The following is a 27,665-nucleotide window of genomic DNA, read 5'->3' on the forward strand; positions in this document are numbered from 1 at the left end:
CGTGGCAGACAAATTGCACCATCTGGTCAGTGAGATAAAGTCTTTAAACAAGAACTTTGCAGGCCGAAGGTCCTCAGCTGTAAAAACAGGTCATGCTGGTGCCCTGTGATTTGCCAAATCGAGGGCAATCCACTCTTCCTCTTCTCTCCCACTTCACTGCAACATTAAAAACCACATACGGTGCATTCCCAATGTGACACTGTCCAAAAGAATAAAGGATCTGGTCTCGACTCTCTCTTTTTTACAGTGATAATTTCCTATTTTGTCTGATTCCAGCTGCCAACATTATTGCTAAAACACCATTTTTCCTGTTGGGAAGCTATCTAATTAATAAATATATACATAATATATTAGATAATTAATATAGATTGTCTACCTTAATATATTTACCACGTATTCAGCTGGGTCTGAAGCCCTTTGAGCAGTGCCTGTGTAACCACATAGGAATTTCTCACATGAGGTCTGCAAAACAAGCCCAAGAACCACAGGGATCCCCAAAAAACCCAATAAACGAGCATCTCAGGCAAAGGCAGGGGCAATCCCTCCATTTATCTCAGCCCAGCTGGATCAGCCCTCGATGTAAAAACCCACTGGCCTCCCCACATCAAACATCTGTAAACTGGCCATTATTCTGGCAGGTCTGGACAGAGCTCCCAAAACTCAGGTAATTAGTGCAGAGCATGGAGCCTTTCTCAAGGCTGCAAGGCCGGGGTACCTGCAGATGGCTCATAAGTGGTTAAACCTGCAAAATCCATTTTGAAGAGAGATGAACTGACATTACATAATAATCTCGGTGCCTGAATGCCAGGAGCACTGCAAGGAAAAGCAGCAGCTTTGCACAGGGGGAAGATCTCCCGTGTCAGTGTGAGTTCAGAAATCTAACGGCCTTAATTACTGTTTTATACATTGTACTAATTTCCTTGATTGTGCTGTGAAATCAAAACACATAATGAAGACCTTTTTCCCCTCTAATAAAAGCTGTCAAAGTAAATAAATATTCATCCCCATCTCCCCCTCTGGAATGAAAGTAGAATTAATTGATAATTTTCAGAGCTCCGTAACCTCCTGCCCAGTGCTCTGTTAGCTGAGGGTATTATGTGGAGTCTTCCTTCCTGAAATCCTGTTAATACAAGTTTAAAAGTCAGACAGGCATGGTGCACTAAATCAAATCTGTTTTCTAGGCTGCGTCACATGGCAAAAACCCCATCTGTTCCTCAACAGCTCAGTGCAAGCTGGTGTTTTACATTCACAGCAGAAAGCTGCTCTCAGATAACCTGGGTACAGCCACAGCAGCACTGCATCCATCAGGACACCTGCACACATCCTGATTCCTCTGCTCTGAGTAAGTTACTCCGTGCTGGAGCCCTGAGCACAGCACTGGATTTGTTACCCTGTTAGGGGATGAAGGGACACCCAGCCGGGCGAGGAAGGCTGAGATCTGCCTCAGATATTGTGGGTGGCCTCGGTTTTGCTGCTGTTCCTCAGGATTTAGGATGCAGAGCAGATATTTGGAGAGGCATTTGAGCAGAGAGGAGAGGCTGCAGGTGGTGCTCCAGGAGGGGTGGCAGGCACCGCGTCGGGAGAGCACAGCCGCTCCTGGAGAGGATGTGGGGACATTTGAAAATTCATTTGCAGTGCAAATCTAACTCCTCTTTGTCACACACAGACCCGTAATGGAAACGTCCACCCCGCGCCAGGGGTGAGAGGGAATAATCACAAAGGTAAATGCCACTCGAGGGATTTTATCTTCTCATGACATTTGCAGTAGCTCGTTCTTCCTCCAGCTCACACGTCCCATCAGGGCAGCCACGGCTGGGTATTCTGCATATCCAAACTGCTAAAGCCTTCCAGGAATTCCGGGGAAATGGAGGTCGGGGGGGGGGAGGGGGGGGTCACTGCAGATGAGCAAACATTAAAGAAGCACAGGACAAAGCCCACAGAAGGAGGAGGAGGAGGTGCAGATTCCCAGGGAAGCCAATTCCATGTTTCCAGCAGTGTCAGATGTCCCAGGAACACATCCCTGCCAAACCCTGCTGTAAACCAGGGGCTGCGGCAGCTCTGGGACTGGGAGGGTTTCAGTCAGCACTGAGCAGGATAATCAGTGCAAAGCCCAGGAGCAAAAACTCCATCTTGAGCCCAGCTTTGCAACCAGACACACTGGAGAAAGTCAGGAGTGTCAGGTTTATGAAAGCAATGGTGTGGGGGATATATACATATTTTATATCTCTATATTCTCACTCCTATAGATCTCCAGAAAAGCAAAATCCATCTCATTCAGAACCAGATGCTGGACATAAATTTATTAAGATGAATGAAGCTACTTCATTCCCCTTTAGTGCCTGGAGGTTGAAAACTCAGGCAATATTGCCTCTCCCTGGCATCAGAGCACTCCATTTCTCCCCTAAGTTCTCAACAATAATTCATGTCTCTGGATGGCATTGATCAGCCACTCTTTGAGATCCTATTCTTCGTCTACATCTTCTCTTGCACTCAGCTCCTAAGACCACGGGGAAGAAAGGTTTCTGGCAGGCAAGATAAAAACTATTTATTGTACTGACCTTTTTGATTAATGGGTGGAGTTAGGTCTGAAATCATTTTTATCAGGTGAACATAATGACTTGCAGGACAACAAAAAGGGCATTTCAATTTTTTATCAAAGCCTTCAGTGAGAGCACAATCCCCCAAGGTGAACTTTGGGGACAGCCCAAGTAGCCAGGAGTGAATAAATATCTTATAACTTTAGTATTAGCTGAGAATTGACTCATGAATCAGCAGGGATCATTTGAAGGAGCCAGGCACTCCTTATCCCTGCCTATGGAGAGTGATTTCATGGATCTGTGCTGTGAGGAGATGGAGTCAGGCAAACTCGGACACCCTGGATTTTCTAAACAACTCTGTTATCAACTCTACCTCCACTGGGCTTCATGGCCTGAAATCATTCACTTGAGCCTAATTAAGTAGACATTAATTAGATGACAGTGTCTGACTGTGTATTAGTCTCTGAAAATATGATAGAGCCATTCCATTTTTTGCCACACTGCTGCAGGAAACCCAATGTTTATCAGCAACACAAACTCCCAGCAAAATCGTGGAACTGCTTCCATGGGCCCTGTGACCCTGACCCTGGACTCAGGACATTCTGTGATTCCACGGAAACCAAATTAAACGTGTACACACACAGTTACAGCAGGCAGTTAACAATACACATAAAGGCTTGTATATGTTAAAAAATACATTTTGGATCACTGGTTAAATTAATGAGCCCTCGATATCTGTGAACAGTTCCCCAGTTCCACAAGGAGAGGGAGCAGATCAGCGAGGGGAAGGCACCCAGCAGTGCCCTCCATTATGATCCAGAGCCATTGTTAACCTCTGTGCTGGCACAGGTGTATTGTGAACAGGAAAGCACAGGTACAGAGAAGGTTCATGTTGTATCAGCAAGCTACAACCCCTTTGCTGGCCTAAGGAGAGATTTCACAGCATTTCCCTTCTACACGGAGTGATGCCTTTTCCTGGTCTTAAAATCAAGAGTCAAACACAGTTAGAAGGGGAAAAGGGATTTTACCTTGGTATTTATTTTAAGGATCCTTAGGTGCACACGTCCAGGTCAAATGCACTGAAATGCAGCCCGCCAAAAGCCCACCCCAAAAGATCGGGTATGTCATTATAGGTGTTACTAATTAGCAGATCTATCAAAGATTCCCCAATGAGAGGCTCAAGTGAGCCCCCCTCCCCAAGGAGCCTGGATGGTTCTATCTCAGTTTCCAGGATGTGTTCTGGAGAGGACCTTGGGGTCTGGGACACATTGATCCCTAACTAGGAAGCTTCTAAGATGTTGAGTCTCCGGGCTGAACAACCGAGTCCAAGAATGCAGGCAAAGAGCACTAAGAATATAGAAGTTGTGAAAGGTATAACCGGTATAAAAGAAAAGGCAAAAAATCTTCACGGCATCAGGAGCTTGCAGGATTTGCAGGCTGGGCTGGATCAAAAACCCCTGACAGGACTGGTCTGTGGTGCTTTTTTATCTGGGAGATAACGGGCACTCACTCAGTGTCAAGGTCCCCAGCCACGGCGCTGTTCTGCACAGCATTAATGGTTCTTTTAAAACACCTCGGAAGTCCCCAAACCTGCCCATCTCCCCTCACATCGCTGCTCCCACAGCAAGCTCAGAAGCACAAAAGAAGCACCCAAAGCTGCCAACATCCCCTGGCACCGCCAGCCCCGCGGCAGGGAGCTGAGGATCAATGTCCCAACAACAAAACCTGGAGCTGCTTTTGTGCAGAGCTTCCCAGGCGCCGCAGCAGGGAGAGGAATGGACTTGAACCTTGAACCAAACGCTGCCTCTGAGCTCCCGCTGAGCCACGGGAAGTCTCTGGTTCGCATCCCATGGACCAACACTTCCCCAACAAATCCCCCAAGTCAGGAGCGTCATCCCTTCAGAAACACACACAGAGCACATCAGGACCGGCTCCTGGCAGCCAACCCCCGTTATCCCAGAGAAAAAGCCTTGGAGCACACAGCAGAGCTCCCGTGCTCCGTAAAGCTTGTTCGGAATAAACCCTCCTGACCCAAGCCCCACCCGATGGGGTTTTGAGCTGTATTTACCCAGGCACCGAATTCTCCCAGACGCTGGAAAACTCTCTGTCTGTCTGTCTCAGGCTTAATCACTTTCCATTTCCTTGCGTCGTGATTACGTGAACCGAAACGCACAGACCTGGGTGTTTAAGGCTATAAAAGTGACAATGTTTCAAGGCAAAATGGCCTTTTAATAGTATTTTTAAGCACCGCGTGGCTGAGATTCCAGGCTGTAGTAACAAAGCAAGGAGGTTTTTGGCAAAGGGCTGTAAAGGGCACTCTGTCAGCACTGTTTTGTTATCTCTGTACCCACCGGCCTTCTCCAATCAGCGAGAGATGATAAGGAAAGCTGATACAAAGCAAGGGCTTGTTGGGTGGTCTGCAGACAGAGAGGGTGGGAAGTGTCCACAGAGGGTTTGGAGCATCCCTGGGGGTTTTGGTTCTCCCCGGGGGTGCTGGCGGCGCAGGGATGGAGCTTCTCCTCTCCCTGCTGCCTCCTGCACCCGAGCGTTTCCACGTCTCGCCCACTCAAGGGCATAATTATGACGACTTTGGAACTCATTCCTCTCTGCCTGTCTCCGTGCATAATTTCAAATAAGCCTCCCAGGCAACCAGCAAGGAGAGCTCCACGGAAAGCAGTCGCAGGCTTTGAAGTTGGAGTCTCTGTTTCAAGACAGATTTTGATTTAATGATAGATGCCTACCCTGCCAGGAAAGAAATTTCGTAATGAATCAAGTAATGTGGGTATAAATAGAACCCAGCCGCAGTGTGGAGCGAGGAGAACAGGAGCAGAGGACAAGCTGGATTTTGGGTCGAGCCCAGCTGGGCTCAAGTCTGGGCTCAGCCACCCCTCAGGCTTTGCCCTGGGGTAGAAGCCTAATTGGGGCTCATTGTCCGCAGCTGCAAGGGTGGTACAGACAGCAACAACCCGGGCGCGGTTGGGAGCCAGAATGTTTGTGTAAGCTGAGACAAACACAGGGCGGGGCGGCAGCCAGCCTGTCCTGGGAGCTCTGACTTCCACAGGGTTTGTTCCTGTCCGAGGACTGCACATCTCGGTTATCCAGAGGGTGGCATGCCTGCAAATTGTCAGCAAATCACTCAAAGGTTAGAGAATCGTAGAACGGTTGGGGTTGGAAGCGACATTAAAGCCCATCTAATCTCAAAGGTTATATAGTATTGTCTGGTTTTTATAAGTTACTTCTTATCACTGCTTCAGTAACTGTAAATTCCACTTGGTGACATCAATTATATTAATAAAGCACCCTCAATTTACTCATTATAATTTAAGCAACACCCAAACAACTCAGTTAAGACGTAAATACATTTCTTACCCCAGATAAAGCAGGGCTTGTTTTTTCCTCTCCCTGGGCAGTGACGTTATTAATCCCCAGCAAAGCACGCGAGGCTCATCCCCGAAGCAGCGGAGGCACCGTCTCACACCAATTTAAAACACACCGAGCAGCCGAGTCAGCAGAGACTTCACCTTTCCAAAGACACTTTGCAGCTTCCCCCAGAGAGATCCCAACAAAAGGGGTTAAATGGGTGGTGAGTGGCCACTGATGGCTTTCGTTGAGAACCTGGGGTTTGTTTTGGGAGACAAGATCACGTTTATGTTAAGGGCGCCTTTCCTTTCTCCTTCGAGGAGACAGTTTAGGACGATTATCTTTTTTAAAAGAACAGTTGTGAAGGAAACAAGAAGTGCTGGTGGAAGTCACAATGACCAAACCAAGCCAGGCTTAGCCAGGCTACGGTTTTTTCACATTTGTCACTAATTCTTCCACTCCTCTCAGCTTCCCCCTGCCCTGGGGCAGCAATTGGCTTTACCGGCTTTTATAAGTTACTGTAGCAGGGGTGACGCCATCAGTCCATTCTGCACCCCAAGCCAGGCTTTTACTGCAGAATCCGGAAGCCAAAAGCCGGTGCTGCCCTCCCAGTGCAAGGTGTCCTCTCTAAAAGATTCGCGCTCCCCTTTCCCAAGCACACAGACATTTCCCACTCCATGAAAACCAGATCTCCCCCGGTTCAGGGTGGCCACGAGCCCACGCTGCCCTTTGGGACTTTCCCTGTTTTCCTGTGCCCATCGCTCCCTTTCCCCATCCAGCGCTGGCTTCTGCAGAGGGACGGACCAGCGTCTCTCACCTTCAGCTTTAATCACTCTGATCAGCTGAGATTAGAGACATCCTTTAACTTATTTTGGGGGAAATGACACAAGAAGCTGAGCTGCTGCAAACAGGCACCCACCAGCTGTTTGCATCAGCTGCCAGAAACTGGCTGGGAAGGAAACTCCCAATTCCCCACTTTTCCTCACCCTCCATTCTGTGCAGCTGTAATTCTGTCTGAACCAGTGGAAAACCTGCTTCCTTTATCTTTAAAGATATATCTTCCAGTTCATGCATGTGGTGCCGATATTCATCTTAAATAACAGCGGCGAGATGAACCCACCATGACTTTCATTTCTCAGATGCAACATCCTTGTCAGCAGTGGAGAGCTTAAGTGCTCTTCCTTTCACACCTATTAGGTTGGAACAAGCCTTAAAAGCATGAATAACCTTCCCCACAGCATAATGAAAGACCTTATTACAGCCTGGGATTAATTTTTTCTAATCTATTTACAAGCAAAAAGGTCGAACTCAAATTTGACAGTGAGGAAGGGAGGCAGGATTCATTATCTCCAGAAAGACTCAAGAAAATGGATGGGCATAAACAGAAGATAGTTTTGGAGCTTGATTCCATGTCCTCGCCTTTAATTAAAAATCACCCAGCAAGGCACTGCCTCGCAAACACCATTAGCTACAGGAAAAATGAAATTTCTAATTACTGAGCAAAAATATTTTGATCTCAACAAATTTTTTTATTTTAAAAAGTCATCTTTACTGCTCAAACCTGCCTTCATTTCCTTTTCCTTCTCCATGTAAAAGCTCTGCTTTTTCCTTTTATTATCAAAGGACCAGCAGGACATAACCACACACGGAGCACTGATTTTTTCCATTAAGTTGCCCTCACAAACCTCCCTCACCTTGCTGCCCACGAATCTCATCTCATCTCGTTCCCTCTGGCTGCAGCTGTGGACACCGGAGGCAGAGCTGGGGTGAGGATGTTCCTTGCTCAGCTCTGCTGTCACAGCTCTGGAGAACAACCTTAAAACGGCTGAACTGGTCAGAACTGGTCACTGTGGAGAAAAGGGGGCAATTCCTACAATTCCAGCACCTGTTTTAGCTGGATAGGGGGAAACTGGCCAGAATCAGCCTGCATGGTGTGGAGTCCCAGGGGTGGGCAGAGGGAAGGGATTGCACACGCACTGCCTGAGGTGAGTACCCACAACAGGCTCTTTCGGCCACACAAATCTCATCCCAGAGATTTGGGAAAGGGCTCGGCTCCTGCCTCCGCGGGCTCTGCTGTTCCTGAGGCTGTGCCTCCCTCTCCAGGCAGCCCAGGAGCTGGCACTGCTGCTGGTTGTTTCATCCAACCCAATTTCTCCCCAGTATCCCATCTAACCCTGCCCTCTGTCAGTTTGAGACGTTTCTCCCTTGTCCTCTCGCTGCCCTTGTAATTATTTGCTCTAATAATTATAATAATACTTGTATTATTTGTGCTGATGCTCCCTGAGTAGCTGCCTGCACTCCCTGGACATCCAAGGAGTCAGTGGACAGAGATAATTCGTATTTATCCCATGTGTTAACTGTGTTTGTACGTGTTTATTGCGTTTAAGTGTGCAGTGAATGTATTTATTTAACCCTGTGGAAAGAGTGCCAGGAGGTTTTTCAGTTTGTTTCCATCTTCACTGACTGTAAATAAACCCAACCTCATCAAGAGCCCTGCACAGAGCACTGCTCCCATTAGTGCTGGAACTGGTGCTGCCAGACTGGGCACGATCTTACTCCTGCCACAGGAATCCCATGGAACCGAGGTGCCTAACAAAGCAAGAAACCAGTGGAGATGGGGAACAGTATCCAGCGCTCCTGGAGCCAGCCCAATCCACCACTCTGTGCAATTCCTACTGTAAAAAATATGCCAATGCCATTATTTTTGTGGGCTATTCCTTACCGGAGCTGGGCAGAGGGATGTGGGCCCTGGGGGCACGGAGGATGCACTTTTATCTCAGTCAGCTGCGTTCTGTGGGCAACCTGGGGAATCAAATTCATATAAACCACTTGCTTTTTCTAATAAAAAACTTTCTCTTTTTAATACAAAGAGAGAACGTTCCTTGTGCCTGAGCAGCTGATCTTTGAAGAGGATGGCGAGGACGGCAGAGGATGCCTGGGTCTCAGTGCCTTTTGCCTGGGAATAAGCACCACGAAGCCAGAAATCCAAGGGCTCCAGCAGGGAGAGCTCAGGGAATTCCATCCCCGCCTCGGCTGCCCGAGCACAGCGAATCTCTCATCTCCCCGTTCCTCCTAAAATCCACATTGCTGCGAACACGGAGCACTTGGGGCAGCTGAACCACCCAGAACAGAGGGAACTGCAGTCGAACCCATGAAATATCCATTTTACAGGCGATGGGCGCTGATTCCCAGAGAATTCAAGTACCTGGAGAAAGAGACGAAGAGTTCAGAGCTTCAGTCCTCTGACAGAAATGTCGGAGTTTGTTCTAAATTGCTCTTGAGTTTCCTGAATGCTAAAGAAAGGAGGAGGATTTAAAAAAAAAAAAAAAAAGGAAAAAAAAAAAGAAAGAAAAAAAGGAAAACCAGAAATAATGAGGAGTTTTATATCCCAGGCTAAATAAACAGGATTATTGACACTGCCTGCACTGAACAGGTTTCCTGCCTGGGGCAGGGCAGAAAAGGGAGGCGAAAAAAGCTTTCCTCCAGCTCAAGGAGTGGCAGAAATCGGAGCAGATTTTTGGTACAATCTGGTTTTTCAGGCACTGCACATCTCTGGAGCCCTGAGTCTGGCCCCGCGGCCGGGGAACCACAGAGCCAGATTTCCGGAATTACTGCAGAAACTGCACTTTTGAAAACTTCATCCCTGCTGCGGGCATGATCAAGGGATAATTAGGATTTACTGAAGCCTGCAACCTTTCTGCTCCGCTCCTTCTCTGCGCTTCATGAAAGGGAGAAGATGAGAGCCTGCACAGCTTGCGAGCCCTTTTCCTTTGTTTTTGTTATCACCTTGGTAAGTACTTCGTGGTTTCCCAATCAGGCTACAGTGCGAGGATCCCTTCCACCTCCTCCTTACACCCTTCCCAGAGCACAGGAAAACTCCGATTTCTTCTGATTCTCATTTTTCACTAGCATGATTATCAATAGATGAGTCTCAGTAACTATTTGAAAGCATTTTCAAAATTCACTTTTAAATAAGGTTTATGAAAGCCTTACAAAGCCCCTTTCCAAAACCGGGGCATCCATTTCTGGAAAAAGTCTGGAATAGCCTGCTATTCCAAAACATTTGTGTCTTCATGTTTTGAGTTCGCATCTCATTCTCTGACACTCACAGGGTGTTAAACAATTTGGCTGTGTCCTCTGGATAATTATAATAAGCTACAGCCTCCCAGAACCCCTCGGAAAATGTGATTCTCCTCATGCTGACTTAATCTGACTACAGCACTCATCCTCTCCCCTGGGAATACTTACAAGATGTAGAGGACTTCTTGCCAGAACAGGGGGAAAACAGGAAAAAGCAGCCAGTTGTCATTGTTCCCTCAGCTTTCCACCCGCTGCCTGCCTGACACCCAGAGCCTGGGGAAAAGCCCCTTCAAGCCGCAGGCCTGGGCCCTGCAGCAACACATCTGCCATTTATTGCCAATTAATTCAGCGTACAGATACTTTGGGGCTTGCAAATAGGGAATGGAAAGTGACTATAAATGTGAATTATTGGACTTTTGTCAGCCTGAGCTCCCTGTAGGAGGTGCTGCACAGGGCAGGGGCAGCACGTGGCACCTTTGGCTCCTCGTGGCAGGGCTGGATTTTCTCCGAGGTGTGAGCTCCATGTTGCAGCTCGGGAGCTGGGGTTGCTCTGGAGCTGTGGCTGCTCTGCCCCCAGCAAAGCACAGCATCTCCCTGGCCTGGAGAGGTGAGCATCTTCCTCCCACCACAGCGAAAAACCAACCCTAAAAATTCCTCCTAGGTGGGTGGCTGTGCACCAGAGGCAGGGTCACTGTCCCCACAGGGAGGTGATTCCAGGAGGGCTCTGCTCCCTCCCAGGAGGGAATTCATCAAACAATCACTGAACTTACAACAAGAAATGTCTCAGCGGGGTTTCCTTCTCCCAAGGTGAACTGGACTTGAGATTTTCCTGAAGGGAGCCACAAGAATGATGGAGAAGGAGTTTGGACAAGGGCCTGGAGTGCCAGGACAAGGGGCAATGGCTTCAAACTGTCAGAGCAGGTTTAGATGGGATATTGGAAAGAAATCCTTCCCTGGGAGGGTGGGCAGGCCCTGGCACAGGGTGCCCAGAGCAGCTGGGGCTGCCCCTGCATCCCTGGCAGTGCCCAAGGCCAGGCTGGACACTGGGGCTTGGAGCAGCCTGGGAGAGTAGAAGGTGTCCCTGCCCATGGCAGGGGGTGAAACAAGATGAGTTTTAAGGTCCTTCCCACCCAAACCATTCTGGGATCCTGTGATTTTCCACAATGCCATTTGCTGTTAGCCAGGGCACAGAAAGGACAAGAAAAGATGGAAAATGTGTGGGATCTCACACAGCAGAACTGGAATGGGGAATGATTTAGCTGGACAGGGCCAAGAAATAGCTGGAAGATCTTTCTGCATTGGCAGGAATCCCCAAAGACACATCAGGGCCACAGGACTGGTAAAGAACACATCCTGTGCGGTGGTAGGATTTTTTCTTCATCATTATCAGTATTATTGTTGTTGTTTTGGTTTGGTTTTTTTTTCTAGAAGCACACACGGCCATGACAGAGCTGGGGACGAGGATTCACAAATCACTGATGGATTTGGCTGGCAAGGCCCTGCAAAACCATTCATCAGCACTGCTGTCCCCTCACCCTTGGCCAGCTGCAGAGGCTCCCTCACCAATCCGTGAGCTATGGAATGTTTGCCTACACATCTGGGAGGCAGGGAACAGCAAATTAACTCGCTGTAATTAAGGCTGATAATGCAGTGATTTGAGCAGGACCTTTGTGAAAAGGGCACAAAGAGTCTCCCATCACTCATTAATGTTGAGAAAACACTGGAGCTCTTCACTAAATAGATGCCCATCAACGCTGCTCTGCCAAATTGCTGCACAAGTTGTTTTAATTAGTGCCTTAATATAGGGCAGGTCGTGCTACATGGGGGATAGACAGTGAAGGGAAGTTTGGGGTTAGGCGTTAAAAATTGGATTGGTATCAGAGATAAGAGGGTTTCCATCCTGTTTTTCAGCCAAATCCAGGTGGAGAAGGCTGGGATGACACTCCACAAACACCCCAGAACAAATCCAAATCCGTGAAGAGCCCATAGCAAAGGACCATTGGACATGGACACCCACAGCGGGCAGTAAGGGAAAGTCAAGAAGCGTCTCTGCAAATCTCACCGGTGAGTACAGCTTTGGGCAGTAACACGTGCCAGGAGCCCAGGGTGGGCAGCAAAGGAAAGTCAAAAATGGGCCTCGACTGTAGGGATGGTGATCCCAAAATACCTCTGGGAGGTCCTTTGGGAGAATGTTGAGATGGTTTGCACATTGTCCCAGAGGCAGTTAAGGACATGGACGCCCAGAGATAAGAGGCACCAAGAAAGGGTCTCGGCAATCCATGGCCAGAGCGGGCAGTGTGGGGAACGTGGGCACCCAGAGCGGGCAGTGTGGGGAACATGGGCACCGAGAGTGGGCAGTGTGGGGAACATGGGCACCCTGAGCGGGCAGTGTGGAGAACATGGGCACTGAGAGTGGGCAGTGTGGGGAACATGGACACCCCGAGTGGGCAGTGTGGGGAACATGGGCACCCTGAGCGGGCAGTGTGGGGAACATGGGCACTGAGAGTGGGCAGTGTGGGGAACGTGGGCACCCAGAGCGGGCAGTGTGGGGAACATGGGCACTGAGAGTGGGCAGTGTGGGGAACATGGGCACCCCGAGCAGGCAGTGTGGTGTTGGTTTGGGAAAGGACTGGTCAAAGGGGGGTGTGGAGAAATATGGTTAAGGCAAATAGCAGCAGGAGGCTACGTGATCAGTAAAGAACAGTGAGGACTGGCCTTATCTTCAAAATCTGCAGTCTAATACAGGGTCAGCTGCAAGTCTTTTGGATTCCCGGCTTCCAGGACAGGGAAAACCAACTCTGGTGTGCTGTGTAAGGTACAGGGACCGGCTTTGGTATACGGTATGAGAGACAATGTGTCACCAAAGCCTGGCCTGATCCATGAAGGGATTTTGTTTGGTGGCTGTGGGAGGGTGAGAGCCCACAGGCAGTGGGAGCAGGGGCTGGAGAGGTTGCAGGGTGGGCCCTTGCAGGAGCTGGTTAGAAGGCACATCAGGTGTATGAAAGATGTGAAAGAAGGGATGAGGAGAAGGTAAAGCTACAGGCAAGGATAATGGCACAGTTTTTACAACCCCTGACAGGAAAAGGTGCAGGGAACCACAGGACCAAAGGGAAGGGGGAGGCCGCCAGGACAGCGATTGGGAAGGAACCAATGCGCCATTTGTAAAACAAAATATTAGGAACGGATTGTGAAGGGTGTCAGGATGTGCTGTTGTACGGGGGCTCAGCACACTGCTGGACTGAGAAGTGTGTTTCCTAGTAGACACGGGAACTTCTCTGTCTGATTTGAATTTTATGCCAAAGGGGGAACAATTGTTCAAATGTTCTTTTCATGAGCGGGAAAGATGAGCAGGAGTGTTGTACTCAACCACTACTGGTGAATGTGTGTGTTAATTTGAACGTATATAAACAGTGTAAAAGTGAAACGGGGACACCCGTGAGCATCTGCTGAATGTATGAGATGGGTTTGAAAAGCCTGAGTTTCTGGTGATTGTGGTTTCCTGGGAGGGGATTTGATGGCTGGGCGAGTTGGTGGTGTGGGGGTAATGGGGAGGCTGGCACTGTTGTGAGTGCTGGAGTGAGCCCAGAGGTGTGGGCGGTCCCAGGGGAATGTGGCAAACTGGATATGGAGCCTCTCGACATTACTCCGAGGTGACCTGGACAACGTGGTGTCTAAAAAGCCATACCCTCTGTCATGAGAGGGAGGGAGGGAGAACGAATGGAAGGAAGGAAGGAAGGAAGGAAGGAAGGAAGGAAGGAAGGATGGAAGGGAGGAAGGACGGAAGGAAGGAAGGACGCATGGAAGGACGGACGGAAGGAAGGATGGACGGAAGGAAGGACAGACAAACGGAAGGAAGGAAGGACAGGCAGAAAGAAGGAAGGAAGGATGGATGGAAGGAAGGATGGAAAAACGGAAGCAAGGATGGAAGGAAGGAAGGACGGAAGGACAGAAGGATGGAAGGAAGGACAGACAAACGGAAGGAAGGAAGGACGGACAGAAAGAAGGAAGGACGGAAAAACGGAAGCAAGGATGGAAGGACAGAAAAATGGAAAGAAAGACAGAAGGAAGGATGGAAGGAAGGAAGGATGGAAGGAAGGAAGGATGGAAGGATGGAAGGGAGGAAGGAAAGACAGATGGAAGGATGGACAGATGGAAGGAAGGACGGACAGACAGAAGGAAGGAAGGACGGAAGGACAGAAGGAAGGAAGGACGGAAGGACAGAAGGAAGGAAGAAAGTACGCAAGGAAGGAAGGAAGGAAGGAAGGACAGACGGAAGGAAGGATGGACGGAATGGAAGGATGGACGGAATGGAAGGAAGGAAGGAAGGAAGGAAGGAAGGAAGGAAGGAAGGATGGACAGGACGGATGGAAGGACAGAAGGAAGAAAGCACACATGGAAGGAAGGACAGAAGGATGGATGGAAGGAAGGAAGGAAGGGAGGATGGATGGAAGGACGGATGGACGGAGGGAAGGAAGGAAGGAAGGACGGAGGGACGGAAGGAAGGATGGAAGGAAGAAAGCACACATGGAAGGAAGGACGGAAGGACAGAAGGATGGAAGGAAGGATGGAGGGACGGAAGGACGGAAGAAAGGAAGGACGGACAGACAGAAGGACGGACAGCCTCCCTATGGAATAGCAGGTGGGAAGTTCACCGCAGGCACTGCGCGGTCCCAGAGCCGTGCACCGTCCTGGGCCGGGTTCCCTCCTCGCCCCGCTCCCGCTTGGTTGCAGGGCCGCGTGCTGGGGCTGCCGGAGATCGGGAACAGCACCTGCCTTTGGAGAAGGGATCGTTCGGGCAAGGCGTGAAGGGAATTTACTCCGTCCCCAGGAATCCGGTTATTGCTGCCCGTGAAGGACTTGCTGCAGTCGGGAGAACGGGAGGAGGGGGTAGGCGAAGCCACTGTGAAATTGTTCTGTTTTCTGGCTGGAAGGGAGGCTTGGAGTGTCTGAAGGGAAGGCATGGGTATGGAGAGAAAGGTTGAATGTTTGGGGTGCATTTTGGACTAAAGGTTTGGGGTGTGTTAGCCCAGAGGGGAGTCCAGGGAATCTTGGAGGTTCTGTTGCCCAGGACTGAAGGGGAAATGGGACAATTTCTAGGATTAATAGGGTATTACAAGAAAATTAAAAGAAAGGTTGACTAATGCCCCAGCTTTATCTCTCCCAGGCCCGGAAAAGGAATTGGAATTGTATGTGGACTGGTTGCAAGGACTGATTTCTCCTGTGTGAATCATTCATGAATGTGGAAATACTCTTTGGAAATACTGCTTTTCTGGTGATCCCATGCCCAAACTCAGGAAGGGTGCAGGAATTTGCTGAGCAGAGGAAATGCACAGGCTATTTCTGCTAACTGTGGGTTGTGCCGAAGGTAGCCAGAATTGTAACAAGCAGTGTGGTCCTCTGGTGCAGGGCTGTGCCGAAGGAACTCTGGTGCTAAAAGAGCCACAAAGCGAGGGGGTGGCCCCACTGTTTGTCTAACGCTACCTGAGGCTCTGTTGTTGGCAGAGGTGTGCAGCCACGGCTTTGGTGGTAACTGATGGCAGGATTGTTCAGGTCTGGCACCAAGTTCTAGCTGGGTGACCAGCACTAGGCTGTTGGAGTGTGAAATGGAACAGGAGCATTCGGAATTGAGAACCCAGCCGCCTGTTTAACTGGCCCCAAGGAAGGAGCCTTAAAGGAGGCTCGTGGCTGTATCCAGGTAACAGATCTCCAGACTGGAGCTAGGGAAGATTTACAGGACCCCTCTGCCAAATGGGGAAAAGGTGTTTATTGATGGATCTTCAAGGATAGTAGGAGGAAAACAAGTTACCAGTTATACTGTAGTAGAGGGAAGGGAATTGCAAGAAGGGGAGAAGCTACTGTCATTTGGTCAGCACAAACCACAGAACCGTGTGCCTTCAAAAAAGCCTGCCAAGTGTATCAAGGAAAGGTGGTGAATATTTACAGGTGCAGAGTATGTGTGGGGGGTGGTTCATGAGTTTGGAAAGCTGGGAGAAGTTTGTTAACCTGCAGGGAAAACGTTCGCTCACGAGAGCTCAGTTACTCACCTGTTGGAGGTGGTGAATTTACCAAAAGAGGCAGAAATAATCCATGTGAGGGGACATCAGGCAGGGTACTCAGAAGAGACCATAGGCGATCAACTGGCCAGTGGAGAGGGTCAGAAAGCAGCACTTCTGCCAGAGGCCTCGGGGATCCTCCCTTTGCTCAGCCATTGCCGGGGGAGGGCTGCTGTCTTTCCCACCAGAGGAGCTGGAGATGATTAAAGGCGGTGGGGCAGAAGAACGAGGGGAGAATTGATTTACAGAGGGCAGTAAACAGTGGATGCCAGGAGCTTTGCCCCTGCAAATGTTAACTCCATGAGGGGAGTCACTGGGGCTCTCAGGGATTGGCAGAGACCTTCCTCAAGATGTGCTGCCTCGGGTCTTTTTGTTTTAGCAGAATGAGCTACTGAGGGGTGCCTGGCTAAAGTCAATAGCCAGACTGCAGAGGAGCCTGCAAGGCAGGGGAGTGACCTCGGGCTATACATCCTTCCCGAGGATGTCGGGTGTATTTTGCTGAGATGCCCCGGGTGAGAGGGCTTAGATATCCTCTGGTAGTGGTGTGCTGGCTGGCAGGGTGGCCAGAGGCGTTTCTAGTCGCTTCAGCAGCTGTTTGGTCAGTTAACAAATGATTCCTGAATATGGGATTGTGGAGGCAGTGGACTTGGACAGGGGAACTCATTTTACAGGGGGATCCTTCAAGGGATTGTGGCTGCTTTGAGAATTCAGTGGGACCTCCACACCCCCAGCACCCTGGGAATTCAGGTCAAGTAGAAAGGATGAATGGAGGAATAAAGAAACACCCTTTGAAGCTGGTGACAGAAACTAAGATGCCATGGGTACGGCTTTTGCCATTAGCTCTGGCAAGAGTAAGAGCTAGATTCAGAGAGGATATCCAATTATCTCCCTTTGAACAAATGTTTGGGATTCCTTACCCTGTTAACATTCTCAGTGTGGTGGGGGGTTAGAGATAAGTGATGTATATTTAAACCAGTCTGTGGCCAGGATACTGTGTCTTGTGAAATCTCTTTGACAGGGAGCCCAGTGAGCACAGACACTGCCTTTGGACTCTGCTGTCCAGAACATCCAACCAGGGCTGCAGGAACAGCAGCCAGGACAGCTGGACACGGATGGACCCACCACACTTGGGTCAAGGCCTCTAAAACCCTGGAGCTCTGGACTTTTCAGCTGGAAGGAAACATGGGAGCCCTCAGCTCTCAGTAGCCACAGATGATCTACAAGGAGCTCCAGTGATTGATGGGCTAGCATGAACTGGCATTGTCTACCTTGTTCTCTGTATTTCCTGTATTCTCTGCTTCTCTGTGTTTCCTTGGCACCCCCGGGGCAGGGACCAGCTGTGGAACAGTGGGGAGGGGCTGCTTCAGGTGTTGCAGGTTGTTAAAAAGGGTGAAGTTAATAATAACTTGGGTTTGTAAAGACAGCTTGTGAACTGAGAAGAGGAGGGATTGAGTGGAAAGATGTGTGCTGATGCCTTTACAAACAATTCCGTGGATGAAAGTGTGGGTGTGAACATCTTTGGAATGGTCTGACTGTCTCTACTGCCCCATGGCCTCTCTCCCTTTATTGGAATAAAGTTGCAGGACTGCTCTGTCTCCTTTTTGGACATAAACCTCTGGCATTTGTGGATCTTCCTGACAAAGGGGAGGAAGGAAGTGGTTACTTGGGGTCATTCGGGGTTACTCGAGGTCATTTGAGTCCCTGATTGGGGTTACTTGAGGTCATTTGAGTCTCCATTAATTGATCTGGGGTCAAATGAGGACACTGGGGTTACTTGAGGTCATTTGAGTCTCTGATCTAGGCTACTTGGGGTTACTTTAGGTCATTTGAGGCTGTGTTCAGGGTTACTTTAGGTCATTTGTGTCCCTGATGAGGGTTACTTGAGGTCATGGGGTCATTTGAGGTCATTTTTGTCCCTGGTTGGGGTTACTTGAGGTCACAGGGGTTACTTGAGGTCATTTGAGTCTCCGTTAATTGATCTGGGGTCAAATGAGGACACTGGGGTTACTTGAGGTCATTTGAGTCTCTGATCTAGGCTACTTGGGGTTACTTGAGGTCATTTGAGGCTGTGTTCAAGGTTACTTTAGGTCATTTCAGTCCCTGATCAGGGTTACTTGAGGTCATAGGGGTTACTTGAGGTCATTTGAGTCTCTGTTAATGGATCCAGAGGTCAAATGAGGACACTGGGGTTACTTGAGGTCATTTGAGTCTCTGATTGGAGTTACTTGGGGTTACTTGAGGTCATTTGAGTCCCTGATCAGGGTTACTTGAGGTCATAGGGGTTATTTGAGGTCATTTCAGTCCCTGATTGGGGTTACTTGAGGTCATTTGAGTATTTTTTAATTGATCCAGGGGTTACTTGAGGTCATTTGGGGTTACATGACCAGGAAGCCCCGTTAGCACGGATGCTGCCTTTGGACTCTGCTGTCCAGAACATCCAACCAGGACTGCAGGAACAGCAGCCAGGACAGCTGGACACGGATGGACCCACCACACTTGGGTCAAGGCCTCTAAAACCCTGGAGCTCTGGACTTTTCAGCTGGAAGGAAACATGGGAGCCCTCAGCTCTCAGTAGCCACAGATGATCTACAAGGAGCTCCAGTGATTGATGGGCTAGCATGAACTGGCATTGTCTACCTTGTTCTCTGTATTTCCTGTATTCTCTGCTTCTCTGTGTTTCCTTGGCACCCCCGGGGCAGGGACCAGCTGTGGAACAGTGGGGAGGGGCTGCTTCAGGTGTTGCAGGTTGTTAAAAAGGGTGAAGTTAATAATAACTTGGGTTTGTAAAGACAGCTTGTGAACTGAGGAGGGATTGAGTGGAAAGATGTGTGCTGATGCCTTTACAAACAATTCCATGGATGTTAAGGTCTTTGGAATGGTCTGTCTGTCCCCAGTGCCTTTGGGGAGCAGGTTGGTTGCAGAGCCCAGACAAGGGTCTGCACAAGCCTGAACTTCTGAACTTTGGGGGAAAATGCCAGTTTCAAGGGGGGATATGGGGTGGGTGGATCGGGAAGGCTGCACCTTCCCAGCACCTCAGCAGTGGGGAAGGAGGAGTGCAAGAGGAGTTTGGGATAAAAGGGAGGCTGTGCCCTCGGAAACCTCAGAGAGAAAAGCCCATGGGCTGTGCCCCTGTGGCCTCTCCCTTTATTGGAATAAAGCTGAAGGACTCCTCTGTCTCCTTTTTGGACATAAACCTCTGGCGCTGGTGGATTTTCCTGACAGATGGGGCACTGCTTAAATGTGCCCCAGAGCATTTTAGAAAGAGGATGGAGATTACTTGGAATGGAAATTACCTGGACTTCTCCTATATTTGCTACCCTCTGGAAGGTGCCATGGTCCTTCATTCCCACCAGGAACTGAGACCCATGAGGAACAGGCAGAAACTCAGCAGCACATTCATTTGTGGGAGCCAGGAGACCACCCCAAAATGCCCCGAAACCTCTGGAATTATGGCAGGAAGGCAGAACTTCATCCATCACAAAGCTGGGTCTGAGCTCTCCTCCTGCCCTGCTCTGCCAAGCCCTGGGACAGCCGCTGCCAGCAGAGCAAGGAAAGCAGATGAAGTGAAAAAAGCCCTCCCTGAGGTGCTGTTTCCCAGCCCAGTTCCTCAGGTCTGGTGTCCAGGATTTGCACCAGAACGCTGAACTTCCCATTTTCCCTGCAGAGCCCAGCCAGGAACCCTGGCTCACAGATCACCAGGCAGCAGCCAGAGAGGCTCTAATTACTGGCAGCATCCTCCTTCCATCAGCTCTGTGGGACAGAGGCATCTCATATTTGTCACCCACTGCTGCTCTCATTTTCCTGTGGCATTTTGGTGCAGGGCTGTGGCTCTAAACAATTCCAGGGGGTTTATGGCCAAATGTCAGAGCTCTCTCTCCTTCTTACTGCCAACATTCCTGTTTTTCCACTGGAAGGGGACAGGAATGGAGGGAGCAATATTTCCAGCACAAACAGAGCACCAAATTCACCTGAGGATCACCAGGCTGGAGTCAGGAGTGGTTTGAAGTGAGGATGAGGCAACAAGTCTGTTAAAAAAGCAGCAAAATAAAATTAATTTTGTTCAAAAGGAGGGACAGAAGTTCTGTGGAAGCTAAACAGATGCAAAACAAACCCCACCTTTAACAGGGTGATTTGCTGTATGAGCCTAAAATATATCTAAATTATTTTAAATTATAAATACATTTTTCTGCATTAACATAAATGACACCTTACCCTAGAGGGCCCCTTGGAGGTCTGAGCAAGCCCACTTTTCTTACCCTATTGAGAACAGTAACAAATTTGTGCTCTCTGATTTCCAGAGCAGAAATGTGACCAAGGAATTCAGAGCCACAGTCCCAGAGCTGGAAACCAGGAGCCTCCTGGAGCTGACCCCCTTCCAGTACAAGACCCTTGCTCCCACAGGGCTGGGGTACCCTGCAGGGCAGACCCTTCTCCCTAATTTCAAAGCAATCCAGGCTTTGGCTGGTGGCTGCACCCCCACGGGAATGGCCCCCCGGAATGCCCAGTTCCTGCTCCGTTCCCCAGCAGGAGGGAAGGACCCGCCTGCCTTTTGCCCTGGAAACCACAAGGAGAACACTGCAGGCTTTGCCTACTCTGTTCAGTGTTTCTGTTCTATCAAACCCCTCGTTCGTGCCGGCTTCTCCCACCCTGGAGTTCCCAGGAATGGGCTCTGGGCACCGAGGGGCTCAGCGGCTGCACCAGGAGGATGCTCGGCCGCATCCCTCGGTGTTGGATGATCCCACATCCAGCTCCACCGCCTGGAACCAGAACATTCCCCTCTGGAGCACCCAGCAAACTCCTCACTTGGCTGCCTTTCATCACAGCAAACATCCAGCGACAGCCCGGCCCCCAGAGCGGCTCAGCTCGGGAGCAGCCCGGGGCTGCGGGTAAAGCACAGCCGCTGTCAGAGCAGCTCGGAGCAGCAGCCTGGCATGGTCATGGAGCCAAACACCCGCCAAGAGCCCCCTGAGCCCTCTGCAGCAGCAAGAGGTGCTCCAGCCCCCACAGGCACAGCCAATAAATATAGTTATCAGCAGAAAATGCTAACTGAGTCCATGAGCGTGTTCCGGTTCATTTCTCTCACAGAGCATTTCTCCAGATAAATATATGGGGGTTGAAAGCTTTTCATCTTTGCAGCTTGTTAGGAATTTAGATTTTTTTTTTTTTTTTAGAAAAGAGAAAAACTACTGAAAAATAAAAATCCCAGGGTCTCTGCAGGGTTTAAGGCTGGCTCACTGTAGGAACACATCTCTGCTTTCCCTTGCTTTCAGCTTGGTGAAACATCTCCTGAATAAGTTTGTTCATTATTATTAGGTTTCAAAAGAATTTATGGAAAGGGGGTTGTGGAGCTGGCACAGAGCAGATCCCTCTGGCTGTGGCCCAACCTCCTTCCACCCCTGAAGGACAGTGGTGGCTCAACCCCATCTTTGGGGAAATGCATCAAGGTTTTATGTAAAAGGTGGCTAAAAGTGAACCTTTTAAAAATGCTGTGGTTTAATTTTTAACTCCCTTAAAGCAGTTTGTCCCCAGAGAGAATTGTCTAAACACCTTTGGCACCATCAATACTGTGCTCAGCCACGGAGAGCCAGCATCAGCCAGGCCTGGGAAGGGATGGATGCTCCCAGCTCCTCACACCCACCAGATTTTGTGTGCTCTGTGCTTTTTAAAACATGCACCCAAACAATCCATTTCTGCAGAAAAGCAGGCCTCCGTAATTATCTGTCCTCTGCAGTGCCAGGCAATGTATATTAAAATGTTTGAATAGAGAATTCTGCAGTAAGTCCAGTTTTGAATTATTTTTTACCTCCTGGAAAGCATAAAAAACTAGAAGTGAATAGAATAACCAGTAAAAGATAAAAATTCTCATCTTCTTTCTTTCAAATTGAAGTTCACCTCAGTTACACAAATGCAGCATTTTAGCAGCACCTTTTACACTTCAAAGGGGTTTTATGCTCACACTAAAACCTTGATCAGTGAGATTTATTATTTAACTAATTCCATTTGCAGGAATAAACCAGAGAATCTTTCTTGGTGTGGTTTTCTTTATAATGTGTTTTCTGCTTAGGAGCCAGAGCAAGGGAGACCAGCAGCCACCAAGCCCTACAGATGATTTTAACAACCTCAGCTTTGACCAGACCATTTTCTTCCCTGCATCCCATCCTGAGAAACACAATTGATGAAATGATTAAACGTTCTACCAATTGTAGAATGATTTGGGTTGGAAGGGACCTGAAAGCCCATCCAGTGCCACCCCTGCCATGGGCAGGGACACCTCCCACTGTCCCAGGCTGCTCCAAGCTCCAATGTCCAGCCTGGCCTTGGACACTGCCAGGGATCCAGGGGCAGCCACAGTCTGTGCTCTGCATCCCCCAGGTGGAGAATCAAATCTGTCTCACCTGCTTTACTCACAGAGATGCCACTGCCAGGTGGGGATGCCATGGGTGCTGCCACAGCCCTCCCATTCCTGCCCAGCACTGCAGCTCTGCTGTAATTACACATCTGAGAGAGGAAACCAGAGTTACATAGTTGTTTATAGCTTATACGGGGCTTTCTTTGAGTGGATGCTTTGATTTTGACATAATGGTATAAATATGTGAAAAAACCCCAAACAAAACCTGCATGAATCAGAATTCAACACGGGTAAGTCAGCGTAGCTCAGATGGGTGCAGTGGAATCTCCTGCACCTGCCAAGGCTGTTGGGAACCTTAAAATGACCACTAAATGAGCTGTTACCCACCTGTTCACCCACTTTCCCCAGCAGGCTGCCAAAAATCTCTGAGGGAATGAAGTGCTGAGGTTCTTCAGTCCCAAGTCCCTGTTTTGGACCCAATCAGGCTGCCCCAATACTGGATCACCAAAGAGGAACTTCTGATGAAGCACAAACCTTTAGATGCCACCTGGGGCAGGTTTTACCTCCTGGGAATGTCTTGAGGCAGGATTTGCCCATGGAAAGGTTGAGCACCTGCAGAAGTCCTGCACAACACTCCCGGGGCGGGGGGGGGCGGCGAGGGGCTGGTGCTCATTCCCTCAGTCCTGAACAAATGTTTCCCTTGTCCTTGAGATCTTCCCATTAAATCCACCCCTGTCTCCTGTAGAAAGCAAGCCTGACCTTTCCCTCAGAATTAAGAGCCAATTTATTACATATTTTAAATTCATAATGAGATCAAAAGGGATAATGCTAGGATGACCCGGAGATCAGCCCAAGACACAAGAGATAATTGTTTCCTTAATTGCCACGCCTGAATTAAATTACTTTTGCAGTGTGTGTGCTCAGCTGAGAGGAACAATGGAGGTGTTGGAGGCCCTGGCCCTGAGTGCTGCCCTGGCAGCTCCTGCAGGGGCAGGGAGGCTCAGCTGGGGCTGGGGCTCAGCTCCTGACCCCCCTGCTCATCTGCAGCTCCCAGCCAGCTCCACTTTCTGCTCCCAAGAGCTGCTCACCTGTGCCAGGGCCACCAAACCCAGCCAGGGACAGCTGCATTCCCTACTCCAGCCCTGGGAATTTTTATCCAGGCTTTGCTCAGGTGGGGAGAAACTCGGACACGCAGCCCATGAGAGGTGCTGAGAGAAGGGCCAGAGGCTGCCCCACCCCTGCCACGGACAGGGACCTTCCACCATCCCAGGCTGCTCCAAGCCCCAATGTCCAGCCTGGCCTTGGACACTGCCAGGGATCCAGGGGCAGCCCCAGCTGCTCTGGGCACCCTGTGCCAGGGCCTGCCCACCCTCACTGTAAAAAGTTCACATCAAAGTTTAACACCCTTGCCCTTGTGAGCTGTGCCCGTGCTGAGGCTGCCAGGGAGGCTCTGCAGCCACTGCACCATCCCACGTGGGTGACAGGGACACCAACCAGCCCCTCCCTGGCACCGAGGGGCAGGAGAGCCTTTCTCCCACCAGCCCCACCTTTGCCACAGCCCCCAGCACAGGCTGCCATGAAGAGGTGCATAAAGACACCAATATGCTCCTTACACTGCTTTTTATGCATTATTTATCAGTGGTTAAGGACTTGAGGCTGGCACAAACTGCAGTAAATGAGGGTGGCATTAATTTTAAAGAGTCTGTTATAGCTATCAGGTGGTTACAGGGTTTATTATAAATAACTTATGGATTTGCTGAGTCCTCAAACCTTCACCAACAACTGATCACTGAATAAAAACATCCAAGTGAAGTGCAACTGCAGGTTATTAACCTGAATATGAAAACCTATTCAAACCTCCTAAGAAGGCCCAATTAAAGATAGAGAAGTCATAAGAGCTTGTGCTGTAGTTCCGGGATAGGTGAGTCAAAGAATTAAATGTAACATTAAAATTAATAACATATCAAGAACCTCTTGCACTTGCCAGGTTCCAGCCCACACTGGCTGGCAGCCAAACTAGATCTAAGGAATTGCATCAATTCACACCTTTGAGAGGGGGCTTGGCCCCAGAGAGACGCAGAGAACTTGAGGGAGTGCTGGGGGGATGGAGGAGCTGTGAGGGAGGGCTCAGGTCAGGCAGAGCCACAGGTGGGAGCTGAGCTGCAGCTTCCAGGTGGGAAAAGGGGCAGGGGGGACATCCAGGGGGTGACATCCAGGGGAACCTGTTGTGTCAGTGGCCGTGGAGAGAAACACAAGCACAGGAACAAGGGAAAAGGACCGGTTCGTGTTTCCTTATACAACAGCAGCTGGGAAAGGAATAATTAGGGAAAAGAATGGGTTTTTACAGGGAATTCGACTATAACGGCCTCACTGGAGTAGCACAATGTCCCCCAGCCCCGTGGGCACACGGGCGGGTCCCTCTGCCCCTGCTGGGCTCACCCAGCACATCCTCCTTGGGTGGCAGCTGCAGCTCCCAGTGCCTTTGTGTCCTTGGCACTGCCACCCCAGAGGGACTCCAGGGACACAGAGCAGCCAGCTGGGAGCACGGGCTTAGGCGGAGGAGGAAGACCCGAGGCTGGCATCATTCAGCCACTTGTGGAACCCTAGCAGGATAATCCCTGTCCCCTGCAGGGAATGCAGGAGGTGCCCTGGCACCGCTCCATGTGCGCTCACAGCTGCCCCTCGCCCCTCACTTCCCAAACACACTGAGCACACCCCAAACTGCAGCCCCAAATCACCTCAGGCGTCCTTTTGCAACCCAGAATTGCATTTGTATCCATTCCCTCCAGCCAACAGGTTTCTTTTTACACCCACAGGGGTGGGAGCAGCCCCAGACCCGTTGTTACACCCACGGAAACCGCTCAGATGGGAAGGAGAAGATTGCATCTCACAGGCAGCTGGGTGAGTGTGCAGGAACAGGGAATAACAGACCTGGAAGCTGAGTACAAAGGGGGATTAATAGCAGGTAAATTAAAGGGTTTGTGGGAGGTTAATCGGGGGGAAAAAAGCACTCAGATAATTCCCATCAAAAAATCCTCAGAGCCTCTGGCTCGAAGTCCAGCTCCAGGAGAGGAAGGTGGAATCAGAGCAGAAAACAAGATTGGGGGTTGTAAAGAGAGCAGAAATCTCCTGTAAATCAGATAAAGATGCTGAGGTCCCCAGGAGATGCTCTGGTGGCATTCACTGAAATGATTGCTCTGGAAGAGGTCAGGGCAGAGCTCTCAAATAATCCACTAAACAACAAAAACCACTCAGGGTTCCCTCCCAGGGCAGAATTCCTTCCCAGTATCCCACCTAACCCTGCCCTCTGGCAGGGGGAAGCTGTTCCCCTGTGCTGTCCCTCCAGCCCTGGTGCACATGTGAGACTCCAGGAGCAGCTTTAGGCACTCACATCTATGGTGACATCACCTCACTTTGGTCCATCCGCATCATCAAGAGGAAAAAAAATTATCTTTTTTCAACAGATTTGAGTATTTTTACCCCAGAAACTCCCTTGATCCCCTCCTGTCCCCAGGCATTCCCCTTGAACAAATCCTGTGACTCCACGGAGGAGCAGCTCCGGCCAAGCCCTGTGAGGCACAGGCTCCTTCATTGATCTCACTGCATTATAAATAATTTCCATAGAAACTGGAAATATTCCCTAAACCAACAGAGGCTGCCTTATTTCCAGCAATTATCTTAAGGTCTGATTTGCATTTTAAATGTCACCTGTATAAATTAAAACTGTTTACTGCTCCCACTGTCATTACCCTGAGTCATCTGGCAATAGCCAGCTACAGACTTCCTTTGTTTGCTCCAGAAAGCTCCACACAAGAACATCCCCTGGAACACTCACCGGGGCTGCCTCCTCCGACCCAGGTGCCTGGCTCTGTCTCCACCATTCCCTTTTTCCCTGAACTCACTCGCTGTGGCCATGAAACTCTTCCAGAGCATCACCTGGGGTCCATTTTGGCTGCTGCTGCAGTTTGCACAGCTGTTCTCTCCTGAAGGGATCCCGGCAAGCAACAGCATCCCTTATTTTCCAGCTCTGGTTTGCAGTCTCCTGCATTCATTTTTTAAAACTTTGAGTCATTTTTAGGTTATAAATGACTTTTTTTTCCCTTATACTGAACAAGGAAAAACCGAACATCTCCACATTTGAGAAGTCTGAAAACCACTTCAGTAAGTCAGGTAACCAACAGGCTCTGCTCCTAATGGGCCACTGGCAGACTGGGTGGCTCCCAGTCGCCCTCTCCTGATCCACAGAGCACACAGGTGGGTCCAGCCCTGAATTCCAGTCCTTGTCCTTGCCAGTGAGGATCTGGACCCTGGATCACAAACACCAGGTCTGGCTGATGGACAGCACCACTTCTCATTTCACTGAGCTGGAAAACACTTCCAAGAGCATCGAGTCCAGCTTTTGTCTGACCACCACCTTTCCAAACCATTCTCACCACCTCCTCCCCACCATTTCAACCACTGAAGCCAGTAAAAGGCTCTGAAATCTGCCGTGCTCAGAGTAATATTCCCAAATTTTAGGTGGGGAAAACCAGAGTCCAGCCAAGTCTACCTGTATCAGATGGATGGCAACAAGCAGCAGTGGCGAGGGGCAGTTTTACAACATCTCACCCAAAAAGGCTTTATAAAAAGTCCCTCAAAGCCAAGAGAATCTGGAAGGGCAGGTCCTGACCACCTGCAAAGACCTTCTGATAATTACTTGTTAATCACAGTCTCCTGGTTCTCATTATTTCATTGTAAAAACTTCCAACAATTTTCTTCAATTATTATCCCGATTTTTTCCATCCTTCAGACAAATTCTGGCAGCTGAACCCGACTACACTTGGGATTAGAAGCTGAAGAGGAGCTACTAAAATCACAATTCCTGCCTGGAAATTAAAAACTGAGAGATGAAAGACACTTCCCTTAAGTATTCCCCAACCAAACCTTCAATTAAAAACAACAAAAAAAGAGAGGCAGAAACATTGAAAATCCAGGAGAACTCCCCACGAGGTCTGAGCCTCAGCATGGGAGACAAAACATTCCCATTCTTTTCTCTCAAAACCAGCAGCTCCATTTTCCATCTCTCTTCCCAGGTGCAGCACACGTGGATACCAGAGCCCCTCAAGGTGATGTCCTTCAGCATAATTGTCCAGGAAAATTATTATTCTGAGGAAGTTTATGGAATTATTACTGTGTCCAACTTTCCAGCTCAGCTTAGAGATCAATTTGGGTGAACTAATTCCATCTCCCTAATGATTAAACGCTTCATATTAATATAACCCTGAGCAGGCAAGTTCAAGCAGCCTG

General features: G+C 49.5%; 1 long non-coding RNA gene across 2 annotated transcripts; it reads left to right on the forward strand.

Annotated features, from left to right (window-relative positions):
• The first annotated feature begins 1,233 nt into the window (after window positions 1-1,233).
• LOC116449544 lies at window positions 1,234-13,747 on the forward strand. 2 transcript variants are annotated; one of them, XR_004242419.1, is made up of 5 exons: window positions 1,234-1,342; window positions 1,667-1,721; window positions 8,768-9,687; window positions 11,406-11,546; window positions 11,889-13,747. It is a non-coding gene; the product is annotated as an uncharacterized LOC116449544 (long non-coding RNA). The 2 variants fall into 2 exon arrangements; XR_004242420.1 differs by lacking the exon at window positions 1,667-1,721.
• The last annotated feature ends 13,918 nt before the right edge of the window (window positions 13,748-27,665 follow it).

The sequence above is a fragment of the Corvus moneduloides genome, chromosome 11, assembly GCF_009650955.1.
Source record: "Corvus moneduloides isolate bCorMon1 chromosome 11, bCorMon1.pri, whole genome shotgun sequence".
NCBI classification, from domain to species: Eukaryota; Metazoa; Chordata; class Aves; order Passeriformes; family Corvidae; genus Corvus; species Corvus moneduloides.